The 20402-nt window shown below is 42.7% G+C and overlaps 1 non-coding gene across 1 annotated transcript; it reads right to left on the reverse strand.

The window, feature by feature from the left end:
• Nucleotides 1-19420: 19420 nt before the first annotated feature.
• On the reverse strand, nucleotides 19421-19527 carry LOC131250320 (small nucleolar RNA R71). The gene has a single exon (XR_009173243.1). It is a non-coding gene; the product is annotated as a small nucleolar RNA R71 (small nucleolar RNA).
• Nucleotides 19528-20402: the final 875 nt, after the last annotated feature.

Below are 20402 nucleotides of genomic sequence, written 5' to 3' on the forward strand. Positions count from 1 at the left end.
TTGGCAAAGGGGGGGGGGGGGGGATTGAAAGTGCCCTGGTTTGTCAATTAGCATGACTGTTGACTAAGCTTGACAGAGGAGCCCCATAGGAAGATTGATCAAGCATCTGCCTCAATAGGATGTGTGCCCGAACTCGTCACAGGTAAATCTTAGCCTCACATCCCATGTCCCAAAAGTGCCAGGTATATCAAACCCTTAAAATTGAATAGAACATGTTAGGGTTTTTGGTTAGAAAACCTTTTTCACATTCAGAAAAATCCTTAAGTTTTGTGCCTTTGTCAATTTATCGACAAGGGGTTCGATGAAATCGCCCTATTTCGATGTCCTTGAAGCACACTCGATCTTATCAAAATGAGGACCTAAGATGTCTAGCAACCATAAAGATATCTTGACTGAATTATCGATGAATCGATGGACTCATCGATATCATCGAAATCTGAATCTCGAGTCCATCGAGCCGACTCGATAAAATCGACATCTGGTCTGTTTATGTCCAAAATTCTTCTAAGGTAAATCTTATGATTTTCGATATATCGAAGAGCTCCTCGATATCCTCAGAATTCAAATCTCAATGATATTGGTAGACCTTCAATAATAATGGATTGGGACATAAATCTATCCAGCAAGTTTTCAGGTTATTTTTTCTTGGATCGAGAGTCACTCGATAAAATCAATATTCAAATTTCGATCATATCAAAGCAAGGTCGATGTCATCAAAAGTGGACATAAACTTTCTAGTAAGATTATAAGAAAATTCCTTAGAATTATTGATAAATCGACATTGTCATTGATATCATCGACATTCAAATTCTAATGATATCGAGTGAGGCTCAATCATATTTTAGACCTGAAATATTTCAAAGGCAAGGGCTCTCACATTTTCAAATGTTGAGGAATCAAACATCGTGTCGATGAAATCAGAGTTCGAAATCCGATGACATCAATGCACGTTCGATTTCCTCGACCAGTTGGAAAAGGGTTTCAAAAGCATTTGACAGTTGAGCTCATGTCATCGAGCGGCTAATTGATTCTATCAAGAGTATACGCTCGATGATATCGAACTCTGTAAAAAATGTGACCGTTTTATATCCGTTGGAACCTTTTTCCTATTTAATGAGAGCTTGCCCTTGGTTGTTGGTAGAGAAAATAGAGAGTACTTTAGTGTGTTTAACCCCAGATCATATGCCCTAAGCCTTTTCTCTCATGGGAGTTCATCCTCTAATCCACCCTCATCATTGACATTCAATAGAGTGGATTGGGGAATGAACTTCCACATTCAAGGATCCTATAGCTACCATCTTAATGGAAAATTATTAAGCTGGGATGCCTTGAATGCATAGATAATTGGAATCACTCTATCTCACTTATAAGAAAACATTTAATAGAGTAGGATTTCATCATAACCTTGACCCAACCCGTCGCCTTATATTGGTACATCTTCTGAGTTGCGGTTTAAGGCAGATGAAGATTCTTCATCATCAAAAGAGGAGATCTTCATCAACTTGCTGAATGGGGCTCATCTACTTATCTGTAAGCCAAAGGACCCTTGTGATCATTCCTTCTGTAGGATTGGGTCTAAGGTATTTCCCACCCCTTTCAAGTCCTCATAAGAGGCCTCTGGCGGGAGTGTACATGGGGGTGCTTCGTGTTGACCCTTACTTTGTGGAGAGCATAAACTCTTAGGACCTTGTGTAGGTCTTTGACCTGTGTGGTCTAAAACTTGGGTGCTTTGTGTTGACCCTTGGTCTATGAAGAGCATAAACTCTTACATCCTTGTGTAGGTCATTGACCTGTGTGGTCTAAAACTTGGGTACTTTGTGTTGACCCTTGCTCATGGGAGCATAAACAGGTGAGGTTCCTTGTGTGGATCGTTGGCCTGTGTGGCATAAAAGTCGGGTGTTGTGTGTTAACCCTTGCTCATGGGAGCATAAACTGTGTCGTGTAGACATGTTGTATTAGCCTAAGTATAGGTTGTACTGGTTAGAGTTGAACCTGATTTAAAACCTCCAGTTTGAGGTGAACCTATTGTGAAACCTCCTTTAGTGAGATTCGGTACACTCAAGGGTTGAGTGCATCCACCAGAAGTGGAGTAGACAAGTAATCAAACGACTATAAAGGTAATTATGTTTGAGATTGATACTTTCTTTGATTACTTGTGTAATTTCCCTAAATGCTTTTGTATTTGTTTATTTGAGATCATACCTCACACACAGTCACATCCATCGCAAACTATAATTTGCATCTTGTTCATCTTTCAAATAGTATTATGACTGGATCCTCTATTTGGCTTAGAAGCCATTATAGTTTCAAGAAATCCTGATATATGCATATTTTCTCAAGGTAAGTTTGATAGGCTTTTAAATTACCATAAAATATTAAAAAGTCCTATTCACCCCCCTCTAACACATATTGGCATATTCCCACTTCAACCAAAGTGGTCATTACCACAATTTCACATGTGCAGGGTGGGCCCCACACCATGAAAAATGGATGGACAGTATGTATAAAATACATACATCATGGTAGGTGTCCCACCAACCCAATCTAGTGGACAGTGTAGATATAAAATCAATACATTAAGGTGGGTCCCACCCCCCACTCGTGCCACACATGTGGGGTGGGCCCACGTCCAATTCAAATGGTTGGTTTGAAACTGTTATGACCCTGAAAATTTTGTGCCAAGACCCGAGTACTACCTCTATTCTTTCCTTAGTAGCTTTTTGGGGTGATTAGCACTATACTCGATTGCTTGTGAAATTTGCATCAATCACTTTAAATTATATCTGCATGACTCAAAACCTGTAGATTAGTTAGCGCTATGTTACTCTGAAATCTGGGATCCATCGCTAAATCCAGTTGTTCTTGGAAATTTTTGGAAGATCTGGATCGGACCTGGACCACGCGTCGAAAGTCTGATAGCGATGATCTTAGGCTATTGCGGTCACCATGTTGGGCTTGGTTATCACCACAAAAATCAAGTCCAGATGATGTTCTGGGTCAATTTGATTGAGTCCAGAGTGAAGAGTGTGAGAATGGTTGGAAATTTATTAAGCTTTTATGAAATCTGAGTCGTGTCGCTTGCGCGATGATTTTAAGCTATCTGACCGTTGGATTCTGACCCAATTTCACCCTCTGATCAGGAAAGGTGGCCCCTGATCGAGATTCTGTGACCGTTGAATTGAGTGTGGTCTGCCATGGCTGATCTGAAGATCCGGTTAGTACGAAAACTCAGTTTGACCTAGATCCATGGTTAGTGAGCTTAAGTCCGACCTTTCGTGGTAATAGGCCCACCAGAAGTGCTTCGTTGGATCGAGAGAGGCTTGTTTTGGTTATACCCTAAGTATACCTTGGCCCTGGGGTTATTTTCATAAATGTTAGGCCTATTTATAGACCTTAAAACCCTAGCTCTCTTTTCCATACGAATTTCCTAACCCTAGCTAAGAGAGAGAGTGGAAAAGAGAGAGAAAGTGAGAGAGAAGTTGGTGAATCATCTTAGATTCTTTCCTGTTCTTCTTCATCCTTGAACCTTCACTTTTGAATCGTTATTCCGGCGATTCTGAGTTCATCTTTGGATAAGTTAACCTAACCCTAATCTGTGTTAGAGCTTAGATTAGTCTTTGGGTTGTTGTAGCTCATTTCTATTCTTGCCTTAGGTTATCCTGTCGCCGTTGACGAAGACATATCGTCTGAAATCAGTTCGGTGTTCTTTTCTGGCTTAAGGTGCGAACATTAATTGTATAGGTTATGGTTTTTAAGGCTTTCAATGCCTGGGAATGATTTATTCATGTTATGGATGAGATTTCACATGCCAAATGTTATGTTTATTTTGTGTTCCTAATATGCATATGTTATATTGAGATTTGTGTATTCTATGTGTATATATAAAGTACCGTATGCGTATAAAATATGAACCTACGTTTGCCATGATTATTTGTCGTGTATGTATGCTAGATGTATGTGCGACAACTCCTTGGCAAAAGGAATTGTCCAAATGCGTGTATTTCAACATACGTCATGTATGTTGTATTATGTATTCTAAGTGTTCGTAGAAATGTCTAAATGATCTAAAGTGTGATATATCAACCTAGTATGGGCGTTGAGAAGCGATTCCCAACTCTCCCACTAGTGTGTATGATTTCCTTCATGTAAGTTACATTCCTTGTTGTTTAAATTCAAGCTTTATTTATGCTTACATTCATGTTAAGTTGTTATTCTTCAAGTACTCACATGCTTCACGACTTGAGTTTATGTTCCATTACTATTCTAAATGGTAGATATGAATACCTGTTGTAAGGTAATGTGTTTGGGACTATGAATGTCCAGGAAATCGGTAAGCGGCCTCAAGTTCGTGGCTATGATTGCTTTCGCCACGTAGGACGTGATTAGACGAACCCGAACCGTATTAGAGTTGTCGGCAGTGGTTTAGCCATGCGGAGTGTTTGCGCACTCTATGTCATTCAACCCAACGTGCACTCATGCTAGTCGAGTTCGTCAAGTAACCCGATTGTCCGATGTATGTTCACCATGTATGGACGCCCTTGTTTGAATCTAGGGTCCCGAACTCACCAATGAAATCCTGATAACCATGCTACCTCGATCCACTAAGACTTATGAGCCGGACATGGTGGTATGAGATACCGTGGTTGAGCTGTCAGCCTACGCTGGGGTGACGAGCCTCCCCGTAGTGACCAGTGAGCAATCAAACTCATGAGCCGATTATGGTGGTATGGGACACTATATTCGCGCTGTCGGCCTACATTGATTGGTGACGAGCCCTTTGTAGTGACCTCGAGTATGCCTAGATACCGCATTGAGGTGACGAGCCTTGGTGTAGTAACAAAGGTATGATAGGCGTGCATTGATTAGTGACGAGCCCTTTGCAAACGACCTAAAATCATATGATCGTATGAGATGTCTAGGACTAACAACCCTAGAATGGATCACTGTTTGGATGGTGATATGAGGAAGGTACCTTAGCTTCCGAATCTTGCTGTATGAAAAGGACTAATAACAACCTAGTAATCATGTTCATGCACCGCATTTGCATGTGCTTTGAGGATGTGGCGCACTTTGAGGTGATGTCATGCGTAACGTAAGATGAAGACGTTGAGGGTGTACGCGCAAGGGCACGCATCATTCTGCATACATCCTTGCATTAATAAGAGTACTTAGGACTTGTTTAATTGTTCTGCTTTATCATTACTGCGTGATTGAACTGATAACATGTTAACCTTTGCTTTATTGTTCCACTGAGTTGATCACTCACTCCCACGTTCTGGGGCGGTGTTAAACACCCACCAGACTCTGTCTTAGTTGCTGATGTTGCAGATGTTTATGCGACTTCTGAGGCAGAGCGGGAGATCGAGGATGATGAGGTTGCTTTCTCTTTTATGCAGTTTTCAGACGTGTTCTAGTGAGCCTTGTTTTGATGCGCGAGATGCTGGGATTTCTTTTGAGAATTAAATGATGTAATTTGATACTTGTAATTTTGATAGCGACACTTACATTACAACCTGGTATGTGTATGTATTTCAGGGATTTGCACATGTACACATATATTTCTTTAAGTCTTCCGCTTACTTTCTTCACTTATCCCTGAATTATATTTGCACTTTGGCTTAATCTATTCCATGTTTTATGCACTAATACAGACAACATACATCAATCATCAAATATGTTGCATAAGTGATGTTTTGGAACTCGAGAGCTGAGTTATGCTCGACCCTCGAATTTCAGGGTGTTACAATATGTATCACATTAGGCCTCACTCATGGGCCACATATACATCATAATGGGCCTCGTCACATGGGCCATATATAAGTTTATCGTAGATTGTGTGTTTGTGTTCCGTTGCTTCTATTGGTGAGAGTTTCCTAAAAATGATCGCTGAGATCAAGTTTGTGCTCTCTCCTGATCACACACAGCAACCCGAAACTTTTCCTAGACCATCTATTAATGAGTTTAGATGGTCTATCATCCCATCTTAACCCTTAAATCTTCAAGAAATCTTTATTTGTATCAGATTTCTGCCCGAATGGCCTGATAGGCGTCGAACCAAGCAAAGGGACCAATCGGGGCATTCCCAGTGGGGCCCGGGGGGACCCACATCATTTTGAGCATGGGGGACTAGGAGGACCTCGCCAAAACGGTGAGGCATCACTGGATGGTCCAGAGACCGGCGATGCCATCACCGGCTCAGCGAGGCCTCGCCAATCAGCGAGCCAGGCCAGGTGGGCCGGCTCGGGCCGACATTTATATGGCCTAGTGTGGCCCACCCTTCCATGGTTCGTTGGTTTAAACACCTTCTAAGCCCTACTTCCTTCACAAACTTCCCTCCCAAGCTCTCTTTTCCTTCAAGTTCTTCTCCAAACTCTTTCAAATCTTCTCCAAATCTTCTTCTTCTTCCATTTTCATGCAAACCCTATCCACCCATCTCAAAACCCTCACCCCCATTGCTGTTTATCCTTTCTTTCCTTCTCATTTGGGCTCTCACATTCTCTTTTGGGATCTCAAGTGTGTGGAAGCTTCCCATTCTTCCTATTTCTCTCTTTCTCTCATTTCTCATGGCCCTCTTTGAGTTTATCACGGCCATCTTTTCCATTTCTACCCTTCTTTCTTTGATGGGGAAGAAGAGAGCACCCGTGGATGAAGCCGGGCCTAGCCGCCCAACTCGTGCAAGGAGGCCGAGAGGTGCCACCGCAAGCACGTCCACCACTCATGAATTCCAAACCAAGCGGGACCTCGATCCTCGAGCTCCCATTGGTAGAACCTTGTTGGCGGAGTTGTCGCATGGAGTCTATGAAGGCCGTAGAGTCCTTTTTGAGGCTCATGTTGATCCGCGGCTGTTTGGCGAGTTTCTGTTGTTGGAGCGCCTGAAAGGGCTAGCTGGAGTCCCTTGTTTGAAGCCGAGTATCGTGCGAATGCTAGTACTGTTTGAGCTTTTTATGCCAATATTCGTGATCCTTCACTGGAGCCTCTGCAGTTCAAGATTCCTTATGGTAGTGGTCGGGAAGCTATGGTCAACATCGCTTTGATATCCCGACTCCTGAATATGCCACTTGGTGAGGTGTATGCCAGTGAGAAGAATTTGAACAGTATGCGCGAGAGGGATCGTCGCACCGGATTCCTGTGTGGTCGTCTGGTCGAATGGTAGCCTAATAGCAGTCTTCTGGCTACCAACATGACGAACAACTTCCATTTTCTTCACCACATGTGTACGTTCAATGTATATCTAAGGTAGAGCAATCGCAGCGAGTGTACGCGCCTGATGGTAGATTTTCTATATCAGGTGGGGCAAGAAGTGAAGTTGAGTGTGCTGACGTACATCTTGCGTCAGATTATTCTCATCGCTCGTTCGACTAGGAGGACCTAATCGCTTCCTTTTAGCCACCTCATTTGTAAGCTTGCACATGAGTTTGGCTATAGGCTTGGAGCAGAGAAGCCGGTTCCTGTTCATCATATTAACCTGACGACCCTTAAGCAGATGGAGATTGGTCCTTGTCGACAAGCCTCAGAGAGTGAGGATGAGTCAGAAAGTGATGAGGATAAGAGTTATGTTGAAGGTGGTACTAAGATTGAGGAAGAAACAGAGCAGGACGAGGAAGAGGTAGAGGTACAGGATACGAGTGAGAGCTCTCCTCCTATGGCACCAGATCGGAGCACAGATCAGGCTGCCAGGGATGCCTGTATTGATCGGCTTGAAGAAGGGCAGGTTGTTCTACGCCAGGATATCATGGATCTTTGAGGCCTTGTGAAGCATAAATTTAAGAAGGTGACTCGAACTCTGAAGTCTATCCTGTGTTGCTTGCAAGATAAGGGTACCCCGTCTCCATCTCCTGATTTCGACGAGTAGTTGTCGTTGTGGTCGTCTTTTGCTTTCTTTATTATTTCTTTCTATGTGTAGCCATTGTTGGCTTTGTAGTTGGAGTTGTTTGTAGTTGTTATGGTTGTTTGAAGTGTTAGATGTTGTAATTCTCATGCTTTTCCTGTCGTGATTCATGTAATGCTGCACTACTTGTATTGCGACAATTTTGATTAAATGGAATGCTTGTTGTTGGCCTTTCTTTGTCGCACCTCTTTATCATTACGATGTTATTATGGGTATGGATTGGGTCACGAAGATGCGAGCAGAGATTGATTGTGAAGCAAGATCAGTGACAATCCATGGACCTGAGGGCGAGACAGTTACTTTCCCAATTCAGGTCAGTTACCCTCTTCGTCTTGATTATTATACTTCTCTGTTGGAGAGTATGGCTGAATCGGCATTAGTTAGCACGCCGGTAGTTTGAGAGTTTGAAGATGTACTTGAGGTGATTCCTGGATTACCTCCTCAGCGCGAGATTGATTTTGTTATCGATCTCATGCCTGGTGCGGCGCCCATTTCTTTACCCACCTATCGTATGCTTCCGAGTGAAATGGAGGAGTTGAGGAAGCAGATAGATGGTTTATTGAATTTGGATTTTATTCGGTCTAGTGTGTCTCCTTGGAGGGCACCTGTTTTGTTTGTGAAGAAGAAGGATGGTTCCTTGTGATTATGTATTGATTATCGCAGGTTGAATTTGGTAACTGTGAAGAATAAGTACCCTTTGCTTAGGATTGATGATCTGTTTGATCAATTGAAGGGGTCACGGTACTTTTCGAAGGTTGATCTACAGTCAGGGTATCATCAGTTGCGCGTCAGGGATGTGGACGTGTAGAAGACCACTTTCAGGACTAGCTTTGGTCACTATGAGTTCCTTGTGATGTCGTTCGGTTTGACAAATGCACTGGCCGTTTTCATGGATCTGATGAACAGGGTGTTTCGGCCATTCTTGTTTCGATTCGTCATTGTCTTTATCGATGACATCTTGATATATTCGGCGAGTCGGGAAGAACATGAGGAGCACCTAAGAGCGGTTTTGGATACTCTTAGGAAGAATCAGCTTTTTGCGCAGTTCAAGAAGTGTGATTTCTGAAAAGAGGAAGTCAAGTTCCTGGGACATGTGGCGTCCAAGGAAGGGATAGCCGTCGATCTTGCCAAGGTAGCTGCAGTGCAGGACTGGTAGCAGCCTGGTTCAATTACTGAGGTAAGGAGTTTTCTGGGTCTTGCAGGCTATTATCGACGCTTCATTCAAGACTTCTCGAAGATTGCCAGACCGTTGTCGCAGTTGACACGGAAAGATTTGAAGTTTGCTTGGAATGAGAGGGCGGAGTTAGCTTTTCAAGAGTTGAAGGACAAGTTGACGTCCGCCCCTGTGCTAGTATTGCCAGAGCAAGGGGTTAAGTATATTATATATACTGACACCTCTCACGTTGGTCTGGGTTGTGTCCTTATGCAGAAGGACAGGGTGATTGCCTATGCTTCGCGGCGGTTGAGGAAGCACGAAGAGAATTACCCTACGCACGACCTGGAGTTAGCAGCTGTCATTTTCGCATTAAAGCTCTAGAGACATTACCTCTATGGTGAGGAGTTCGAGCTCTTTTTGTGACCACAAGAGCCTTAAGTATATTTTCACGCAGCGTGATTTGAATATGAGGCAGCGTCGATGGATGAAAACATTAAAGGACTTTAAGTTCGATGTTTCTTACCATCCGGGCAAGGTGAACCTTGTGGCAGATGCGTTGAGTCGCAAGAAGGCTATTGAGTTTGCGGGTCCGCTGATGATAGCAGAGTGGGATATGTTAGAGTTTGTGCGAGACTTTGAGCAGAAGCTTACGGTGGAAGAACCGTATGAGGTTATTGCACACATTCGTGTACAGCCCCTTGTCGACGAGAAGATCGTTGCAGCTCAGGCAGATGATGAGCTTTTAGTGAAGATGAGAAAGCGGGTTGGTACAGATAAGAACTCTGACTAGAGTGTTAGTTCTGATGGGGGCCTACGATTTCATGGCCGGTTATGTGTTCCTGACATCCCTGACTTGAGATGGGAGGTTCTCGAGTTAGCCCATAGTTTTAAGCTTGCGATGCATACAGGTAGCACGAAGATGTATTAGGATATGAGAAAATCTTATTGGTGGGACAATATGAAGGTCTATATTGCTGAATTTGTTTCTCATTGTCTCATGTGCCAGCAGGTCAAGGCAAAGCATCGCTGACCTCCTGGGTTGCTGCAGCCCATGCCCATAGCAGAATGGAAGGGTGACTTCATCTCTATGGATTTTATTTCTGGGTTGCCGAGAACGAGGAAGAGATATGACTCTATTTGGGTGATAGTCGACCGATTGACGAAGTCGGCTCACTTCTTACCGATCAGAGTCACAAACTCGACAGACGAGTTGGCTAGGCTGTATATCAAGGAAATAGTACGTCTGCATGGAGTTCCCCTGGAGATTGTGTCTGATAGAGACACACGTTTCACATCTATCTTCTGGACTTGTATTCAGGAAGCGATGGGTGTGAAACTGAAGTTGAGCACTGCGTTTCATCTGCAAACAGATGGGCAGACGGAACGCGTGAATCAGGTCCTAGAAGACATGTTGCGAGCTTGTGTTTTGGATTTCAAGGATAGTTGGGATGATTGTCTTCAGTATGCAGAGTTCGCATATAATAACAGTTTCCAGGCGAGTATCGGCATGGCTCCCTATGAGGCGTTGTATGGTCACCGGTGTAGAGCACCGCATTGCTGGGCAGAAGTTGGTGAGCATAGTTTGGTTGGCCCAGAGTTGGCGCAGGCGACTTTAGAGCAAGTTGACATCATTTGACGTCGACTTCTGACAGCCCAGCGTAGGCAGAAGAGTTATGCTGATACGAGGCATCGACCACTTGAGTTTGAGGTTGGAGACCATGTATTTCTGAAGGTCTCTCTTATGAAGGGAGTTCTGCGGTTCGGTAAGAAGGGAAAGCTGACGCCGAGGTTTATTGGTCCATTTCAAGTTCTGGATCGAGTGGGAGTGGTAGCATACCGCCTTGCTTTGCCCACACCTCTTGCGGGCGTGCATAACGTATTTCATGTTTCTATGCTGAAGAAGTACGTTCCTGATCCTTTGCATATTATCAGTTGGGAGTAGGTGCAGTTGAGTGAGGATGCCACTTATGTACTGCAACCGACGCGTATTCTCGACAGGAAGGAGCAGGTATTGCGTAACAAGGTTATCCCTCTTGTGAAGGTGCTATGGACGCATCATAGTGAGAAGGAGGCTACTTGGGAATCTGAAGCTGAGGTTAGAAAGAGCTACCCTCAGATCCTTGAGGAATATGAGAAGGTATGAATTTCGAGGATGAAATTTTCTTTAAGGGGGGTAGATTGTTATGACCCTGAAAATTTTGTGCCAAGACCCAAGTACTACCTCTATTCTTTCCTTAGTAGCTTTTTGGGGTGATTAGCGCTATACTCGATTGTTTATGAAATTTGCATCAATCACTTTTAATTGTATCTGCATGACTCAAAACCTGTAGATTAGTTAGTGCTATGTTACTCTGAAATCTAGGATCCATCGCTAAATCCAGTTGTTCTTGGAAATTTTTGGAAGATCTGGATCGGAACTGGACCGTGCGTCGAAAGTCCGATAGCGATGATCTTAGGCTATTGAGGTCACCATGTTGGGCTTGGTCATCACCTCAAAAATCAAGTCCAGATGATGTTCTGGGTCGATTTGATTGAGTCCGGAGTGAAGTGTGAGAACGGTTGGAAATTTATTAAGCTTTTATGAAATCTGAGTCGCGTTGCTTGCGCGACGATTTTAAGCTATCTGACCGTTGGATTCTGACCCAATTTCACCTTTAATCAGGAAAGGTGGCCCCGGCATGTCCTTGTGCTTGTGGACCTGATCGAGATTTTGTGACCGTTGAATTGAGTGTGGTCCGCCACGGCTGATCTGAAGATCCGGTCGGTACGAAAACTCAGCTTGACCTAGATCCATGGTCAGTGAGCTTAAGTCCGACCTTTCGTGGTAATAGGCTCACTAGAAGTGCTTCGTTGGATCGAGAGAGGCTTGTTTTGGTTACACCCTAAGTATACCTTGGCCCTGGGGTTATTTTCATCGATGTTAGGCCTATTTATAGACCTTAAAACCCTAGCTCTCTTTTCCATACGAATTTCCTAACCCTAGCTAAGAGAGAGTGGAAAAGAGAGAGAAAGTGAGAGAGAAGTTGGTGAATCATCTTAGATTCTTTCCTGTTCTTCTTCATCCTTGAACCTTCACTTTTGAATCGTTATTCCGGCGATTCTGAGTTCATCTTTGGGTAACTTAACCTAACCCTAATCTGTGTTAGAGCTTAGATTAGTCTTTGGGTTGTTGTAGCTCATTTCTATTATTGCCTTAGGCTATCCTGTCGCCGTTGACGAAGACGTATCGTCTGAAATCAGTTCGGTGTTCTTTTCTGGCTTAAGGTGCGGACTTTAATTGTATAGGTTATGGTTTTCAAGGCTTTTAATGCTAGGGAATGATTTATTCTTGTTATGGATGAGATTTCACATGCCAAATGTTATGTTTATTTTGTGTTCCTGATATGCATATGTTATATTGAGATTTGTGTATTCTATGTGTATGTATAAAGTACCGTATGCGTATAAAATATGAACCTGCGTTTGCCATGATTATTTGTCGTGTATGTATGCTAGATGTATGTGCGATAACTCCTTGGCAAAAGGAATTGTCCAAATGCGTGTATTTCAACATACGTCATGTATGTTGTATTATGTATTCTAAGTGTTTGTAGAAATGTCTGAATGATCTAAAGTGTGATATATCAACCTAGTATGAGCGTTGAGAAGCTATTCCCAACTCTCCCACTAGTGTGTATGATTTCCTTCATGTAAGTTACATTCCTTGTTGTTTAAATTCAAGCTTTATTTATGCTTACATTCATGTTAAGTTGTTATTCTTCAAGTACTCACATTCTTCACGACTTGAGTTTATGTTCCATTACTATTCTAAATGGTAGATATGAATACCTGTTGTAGGGTAATGTGTTTGGGACTATGAATAGTCCAGGAAATCGGTAATCGGCCTTAAGTTCGTGGCTGAGATTGCTTTCGCCACGTAGGACGTGATTAGACGAACCCGAGCCGTATTAGAGTTGTCGGCAGTGGTTTGGCCACGCGGAGTGTTTGCGCACTTTATGTCATTCAACCCAATGTGCGCTCGTGCTAGTCGAGTTCGTCAAGTAACCTGATTGTCCGATGTATGTTCACTATATATGGACGCCCTTGTTTTAATCTAGGGTCCCGAACTCACCAATGAAATCCTGATAACCATGCTACCTCGATTCGCTAAGACTCATGAGCCGAACATGGTGGTATGGGACACCGTGGTCGAGCTGTCGGCCTACGCTAGGGTGACGAGCCTCCCCGTAGTGACCAGTGAGCAACCAAACTCGTGAGCCGATTATGGTGGTATGGGACACTATATTCGCGCTGTCGGCCTACATTGATTGGTGACGAGCCCTTTGTAGTGACCTCGAGCATGCCTAGATACCGCATTGAGGTGACGAGCCTTGGTGTAGTAACGAAGGTATGATAGGCGTGCATTGATTAGTGACGAGCCCTTTGTAAACGACCTAAAACCATATGATCGTATGAGATGTCTAGGACTGACGACCCTAGAATGGATTATTGTTTGGATGGTGATATGAGGAAGGTACCTTAGCTTCCCAATCCTGCTATATGAAAAGGACTAATAACAACCTGGTAATCATGTTCATGCATAGCATTTGCATGTGCTTTGTAGATGTGGCGCACTTTGAGGCGATGTCATGCGTAATGTAAGATGAAGACGTTGAGGGTGTACACACAAGGGCACGCATCATTCTGCTTACATCCTTGCATTAATAAGAGTACTTAGGACTTGTTTAATTGTTCTGCTTTATCATTGCTGCGTGATTGAACTGATAACATGTTGACCTTTGCTTTATTGTTCCACTGAGTTGATCACTCACTCCCACGTTCTGGGGCGGTGTTAAACACCCACCAGACTCTATCTTAGTTGCTGATGTTGCAGATGTTGATGCGACTTCTGAGGCAGAGCGGAAGATCGAGGATGATGAGGTTGCTTTCTCTTTTATGCAGTTTCCAGATGGGTTCTAGTGAGCCTTGTTCTGATGCGCGAGATGCTAGGATTTCTTTTGGGAATTAAATGATGTAATTTGATACTTATAATTTTGATAGCAACACTTACATTACGACCTGGTATGTGTATGTATTTCAGGAATTTGCACATGTACACATATATTTCTTTAAGTCTTCCATTGCTTTCTTCACTTATCCCTGAATTATATTTGCACTTTGGCTTAATCTATTCCATGTTTTATGCACTAATACAGACAACGTACATCCATCATGAAATATGTTGCATAAGTGATGTTTTGGAACTCGGGAGCTGAGTTATGCTCGAGTCCCGAATTTCAGGGCATTACAGAAACGCATATATCTACGGAGAGTTCCACCGTCTAAGGGTCTGGACGGTGCATGAAAGACATACATATTGGCATGGTCCACACTTCCAGAGATTAGATGATGTGGATCTCTCACATGCATCAAGGTAGGCCCACACCACCTATACTTGCAGATGGTATAGACCTCACACTTGCAAGATGGTGGGCCACGTGGATGGGATCCACCGACAGACAGCATGAATGAGACACTTACACCATGGTGGCCTCTCGTCCAAGCCCTAGACGGACGGTCTGGATTTGAAGCACTTACATCATTGTGGTCCCCACAAGGTGGCCAGTCATGGATGAAAGACATACATTAGAGGTGGGTCCCACATACACGTGGCCCCCCTGATCTAAATCAAGCTAATATTTGTGTTTTACCTGGCAGCAATGCCTGCTACTGGACAGCAGTAAGTGCAGTTGATCAAGGCCCATCTGGCCTGCTGGATCATAATCCTGAGGATGGACGACGTGGATCAAATACATGCATCACAGTGGGGTCCACACAGTTAAAGATCAAGCGGATATTGGTGTTTTCTAACCATCCAAACGGCCCAACCAGACCGACAATCCAACAGGGTGGACAGCAAGGCCGTCCCACCTGCTGGACAGTCTGGATCAACATACCATATCACAGGTGGGCCACACACATCATCACAAAGAGAGGGAAGGAGAGAGAGAGGAAAAATGGTGGAGATGGGAGGAGCTCCGCCACTATGAGCTCCTCCATGTACATGATACATCAATATGGGTCCCACCACAAGTGGCCCCTCAAATGAAATCAACGGTGGATCACCCACCGATTTCGCTCCTTCTTGGCTCCTTGGAATGCTAAGCTCCTAAGCTCTCCCTTTGATGGATGGTGATGAGGATTGAAGGGTTGAGATGAGGATTTTGGGGGTAGGAAGTGGGCCACACCTAGCTTCTCCTTTCTCCCTTTGGATGCTTGGACGTTGGCTCTCTCTTAGGAGTTGCTTGGAAAGAGTGAGAAATGAGAAAGAGGAGTGACAGTTGATGGGTGGAGTGATAGGTGATGGGTGTAAGGAAGGGATGCGTGGAGAGAGAGACAGAGTTGACTTTGGGGATAGGTTGTGTACTTAGGGATGGGATAGAGTATGTGACTTGATGGGTTGTGTACTTTGATTGATGTGATGTTTGGTAGAAATTCTCTTACATTTTGCAAATGCGCGACATTTTCTAGAAATAAATGCAGGCCCACATCTCCTGGCCTGGGTATCGCTTCGACACGTAAGACGCGGCGTTAAAACTGTGGCAACCGCATGGTCGCTAGATAAAAGTTTCAAGTCGAGCCGACTTAGATCTTTTAGATGCGACTTAAGGTCACGCGCAAATGCTGATTATAGGTCGCAAGTTGTCAGAATTAGACCAGGAGGATCGTGAAAACCTACAGAATGGTACGGACTAGGATACGGGCCTTACGTGGATAGTGCGGATCAACGTATACATCATGGAGGGACCTACATAACTTGTTATCATCAATACAGTAGTTATCCAGCTACTGTACTACTGGGCTGCTGGCCCAATGTCTAGCAGATGGACGACTCAGATATAACACATATCTTAGATCAAACCCACATAACTGCTGACGTCAACAATAGCTATATAGCTAGAGTGGGGGGCCACGTCGAGATGAATGGTTGGTTAGGATATACAACACATCAGCAAGGTGGGCCCCACTCATCCAGAAAATGGATGGACGGTGTGGATGAGACCCACACATGTCACTACAACAACTATATAGCCGGTGTGAGACGCACCAACCAATCACTTCCAGGAAGGTGAGTCTCACGTGGGGCCCACCATATACATATATATATATATATATATCATATGTTTATATATATAATACAATAATATATTACTTATATTTATATTTTTATTATTTTTTTTGAAAAGGTCTAGCGTCCAGGGTCTGGACGCTGGCAGATGGTGTAGATGTAAGGAACATGCATCATTGGTGGGTCCACATGTGTGGGACCCACCAGCTCTGGGACAAGCTGATATTTACGTTTTATCTTCATCCGGGCTTGTCCAGATGGTCGGGCAGCAAGCCCGTCCACTGGACAGTCCAGCAAGATGGGCCTCACAGGTAGATGGCATGGATATAACACATCATGGTAGGCCATACATACACACACACACCAGGTGGGCCACACACCTCATCATCATCATCACCATACAAAAGGAAAAGAGAGAGAGAGAGAGGGTCGGTGTAGTGGAGGGACCTCGCCACTATGGGCCCCTCTTTAATTACAACACATACATCAAAATGGGTCCCATCATAAGTGGGCCCTCAAATGAAAATCAATGATTGATATCCTAAAATCACCCACCTATATCACTCCTTCTTTAGCTCCTTAGACTCCTTGGCTCCTAAGCTAGCTCTTTAAGAGTGGATGATGAAGGTTAGATGGCTAGGATGGGAGATTGGGTACTAGGGAGTGGGCCTTCTCTTGAGTTCTTCTCTCCTTAGAATTTTTTTTCTCTCATGGAAGCTTGGGATGGAATGAGATAGATAGAGAGGGTGATGGGATGAAAAGGATGGAAGGAATGGATGTTGTAAGAAAATGACATAGAGGGTATGGGCTTAGTTAAATTTTGGATGAGAGAGGGATAGGTGGAGAGAGAGAGAGTTGACTTTGGGTAAGGCTTGTGTAAGAGAGGGATGGGTTATGTACTTGTGATTGATTGATTGATGTGATGGGTAGTAGAGATTCTCTTGGGATTCGCAACATGTGGCATTTTTCTTGAAATAAACGTGGGCCCACAACTCCTGGCCTAGGTATCGCATCGACGTATGAGACACGGTGTTGAAACTACGGCGATGGCGTAGTCACTAGGGTACAAGTTTTGAGTTGTATCGACCTAGATATATAGGATGCGACTTAAGGTCATATGTAAATGCTATTTACGCATCACGGGTTGCCAGAATTTGACCCGGAGGACTACAGGATCCTAAGGAACGGTACAGACTATGATACGGGCCTTACAATGCTTCTGTATTGCATATCCTGAATAAAGTTGATGGTATTATGGACTCGCCAGGATCTGCATATTGCATTACATTCATGGCATATGGCAATTGGGTTGTTATATTTCTGCATTTATATGGCCTATATAAGGCTGATGGTAATCGTGGTTCATCAGGAAATTGTATATTGCATTGCATACTCTGATATTGCATGACTTATGGATTTACCAATATTTCTGCTTACTCTGATATTTGTGTGTTTGACACTTATCTTGCACACACACTTACACCACCCTCTAAGCTTTCTATAAGCTTATGCATGACCGTTGCGTGCAGGTGACGTTAGGTCGCAGTAGCATTGAGGCAGGAGCTTGTGGTAGATCACTTTGGATATTTTGTTATTTATGTATTTTCCTTTCAGCATTTTACTCGAATGTTTTAGTGGATATGTGGTGTTAATGTTGTCGTTTGTGACTTGGTTATGCTTGTGGTTATGCTCTTTTACAAAAAAAATGCACATTGAAAGTCCTTGTAGGATTCCAAAATCGGAATCTAACATATGGGCGCTGGAAGCCGAGAATTGAGTACTACGGAGGCTGTCGACAGCGGATTCAGTGATTGGGAATTCTATGAGCCCTGTTTCCGAGTTTGAGGCATGACACTTCCAGTTCTCACATCTCTCATCCATTGAGAATTAGTTTAAAGGAAGTTCAAATTTGGTTTTACTAAGATATCTACCAATTGGATAAGATAGGGTTCTGATTCCAGTTATGTCCTTCAATCAAGCATAAATCTCCTTAATCTTTACAAGTGGATCCTTGGAAACCCTAGTTCCCACCTTTGAATTCCTTAAGTTTTTCATTAAATTTCTTACAATTACTCTCTTAAATATTCTATATTTAGGTTTTCATCTTCTTCTAGTGATAGTTCTAGTTGCTTTCAAAAGACACACGAGATTAGTCCCGGTGGATTCGACTTCAGTCCCACCGAGATTATTACTACATCACGACCCTACAGTTGGGGTTGTGAACAAGTTTTTGGCGTCATTGCCGAGGATTAACGATTGTGATTTTTGAGATTAGCTAGTCTTAGAATTAGGTTAAGATTGTGGTTTTTCTATTTTCTATTTTTAGATTAGGGTTTGTTTTCTGTTTTTAGAAACTTTCTAATTATAGGATTTCTTTTACTTTTAGAAACTAACTTACTTTCTAATTCTAGGTTTAGAACTTTCCTATTAGTTTTTAGAAACTTTATATTTTCTGTTTTTAGAAATTTTCCTTTTGAGAAACTAGTTTACTTTTTATTTTTATTTTTAAGAACTTTTTAATTTTAGAATATCTATTTTTAGAAACTAACTTGTTTCGTTTTATTTTGTAGGATTTTAATTAGGAACTTCTAAGTTGGTAACTTCTTTCTAATTCCCTCTCTTTTTATTTCTAGATTTCTATTGCATTTCTCTTTTAGGTTTAGGTTGAAATTTGAAATTGAGGGCTGAGAGTGTTTCATGCCCAAGTGGGTCTGTGATAACACTCGGCGTCTTTTGAGTGAAGAAGGACGTTGAGGGGTTATCTATCCATCACAGGATTAGACACCACTCGAGATCCTCAGAGTTAATTAAAGTGATGGTTACAAATCAACCGATTAATCAACTGAGAAGACAGCCTCAACTTAGGGTTGAGGAAGTCCAGGATGAGAATGAGGTGCATCAAGCACCCTCGCCTCGTACTTTGTGAGATTATTTACAACCGGCGAGGGTGAGCAGGCCCTCATGTATGGTTTTTCCAGAAAATATGGGACACATAGATATTAAGCCAAGGGTGATCCAACTCGTTCCAAAATTCCATGGACTTGAATCTGAAAGTCCATATCTGCACTTAAAAGAGCTTGATGAGATTATAGCCACTTTATATTTTCTAAACGTGTCTGAAGACACGGTCAGACTGAAACTCTTTCCCTTTACTTTGAAAGAGAAAGCTAAGACGTGGTTGCATTCACTACATCCTAGATCTATTGGCACATTAAATGACATGATAAAGGAGTTTATAAAGAAATTTTTTCCACATCATAAAACGAAAACCCTTAGAAAGTTAATTATGAACTTTGCCCAAAAGGAGGATGAAACATTCTTCCAATGTTGGGAGTGGTTCAAGGATCTTGTCAGTTCATGCCCACAACACGGTTTTGAAACATGGAGCATTACACACTTTTTCTATGATGGATTGATATCTTCCATGGCCAATTGGTTGAGACAATGTGCAATAGGGAATTCATGAAAAAAATACCGATGATGTGTGGGACTATTTGGATAGACTTGTTGAAAACGCACAATCATGGGACACTTACCCAAAATCAAGCACCACTTCTAGGCCCACTCAATCAAAGTAGAGGGGTGGATTGTACCTTTTGAATGAGGATGATGATATCAATGCTAAAGTGTCTAATCTCATAAGGAAATTTCAGGCTATGGAACTAAAGAAGGATATGGCTAAGGAAACTGTTTGCGGTATTTGTGCTTGCAACATTCACACAACTGAAAATTGTCCAACAATACTTGCCTTTCAAGAGGTATTGAATGAGCAATCCAATGCCATGAATAATTACCAAAGACCTTTCAATTGACTTACCTCCAATACATACAATCCTAATTGGAGAAATCATCCAAACTTCAATTAGAGGAATGGATAAACTGTTACCCCTCAAGGTTTCTTTAATCAAATTCCAAATCAAGTGAAACCTCAAGAAGAACCGGTTCAAAATTCCACATAAACTTAGAAGCTAACTCAAGCAATACGAGAACTTACAAAATTTATTTAAAAGATGGATTCACATGTTACGGTTATAAATAAGGGGATGCTTCTGGCTCAACCTCTCCCTAATACGAAACTGTAAATATAAGATAAGCGATCTAAGCTCTTCAAACCAAATTGAGCAATCTAAATCTATCAATGCTATTAGGAGTGGGAAGACCATTGACAAAACTATTCTGGTTAGGGCTAAAAAGCCTAAGGAACCGGAAGAGGACAATGATGATAAACTAAGCATTGCTTCACAAGAATT

This window comes from Magnolia sinica, chromosome 6 (assembly GCF_029962835.1).
Source record: "Magnolia sinica isolate HGM2019 chromosome 6, MsV1, whole genome shotgun sequence".
NCBI lineage: Eukaryota > Viridiplantae > Streptophyta > Magnoliopsida > Magnoliales > Magnoliaceae > Magnolia > Magnolia sinica.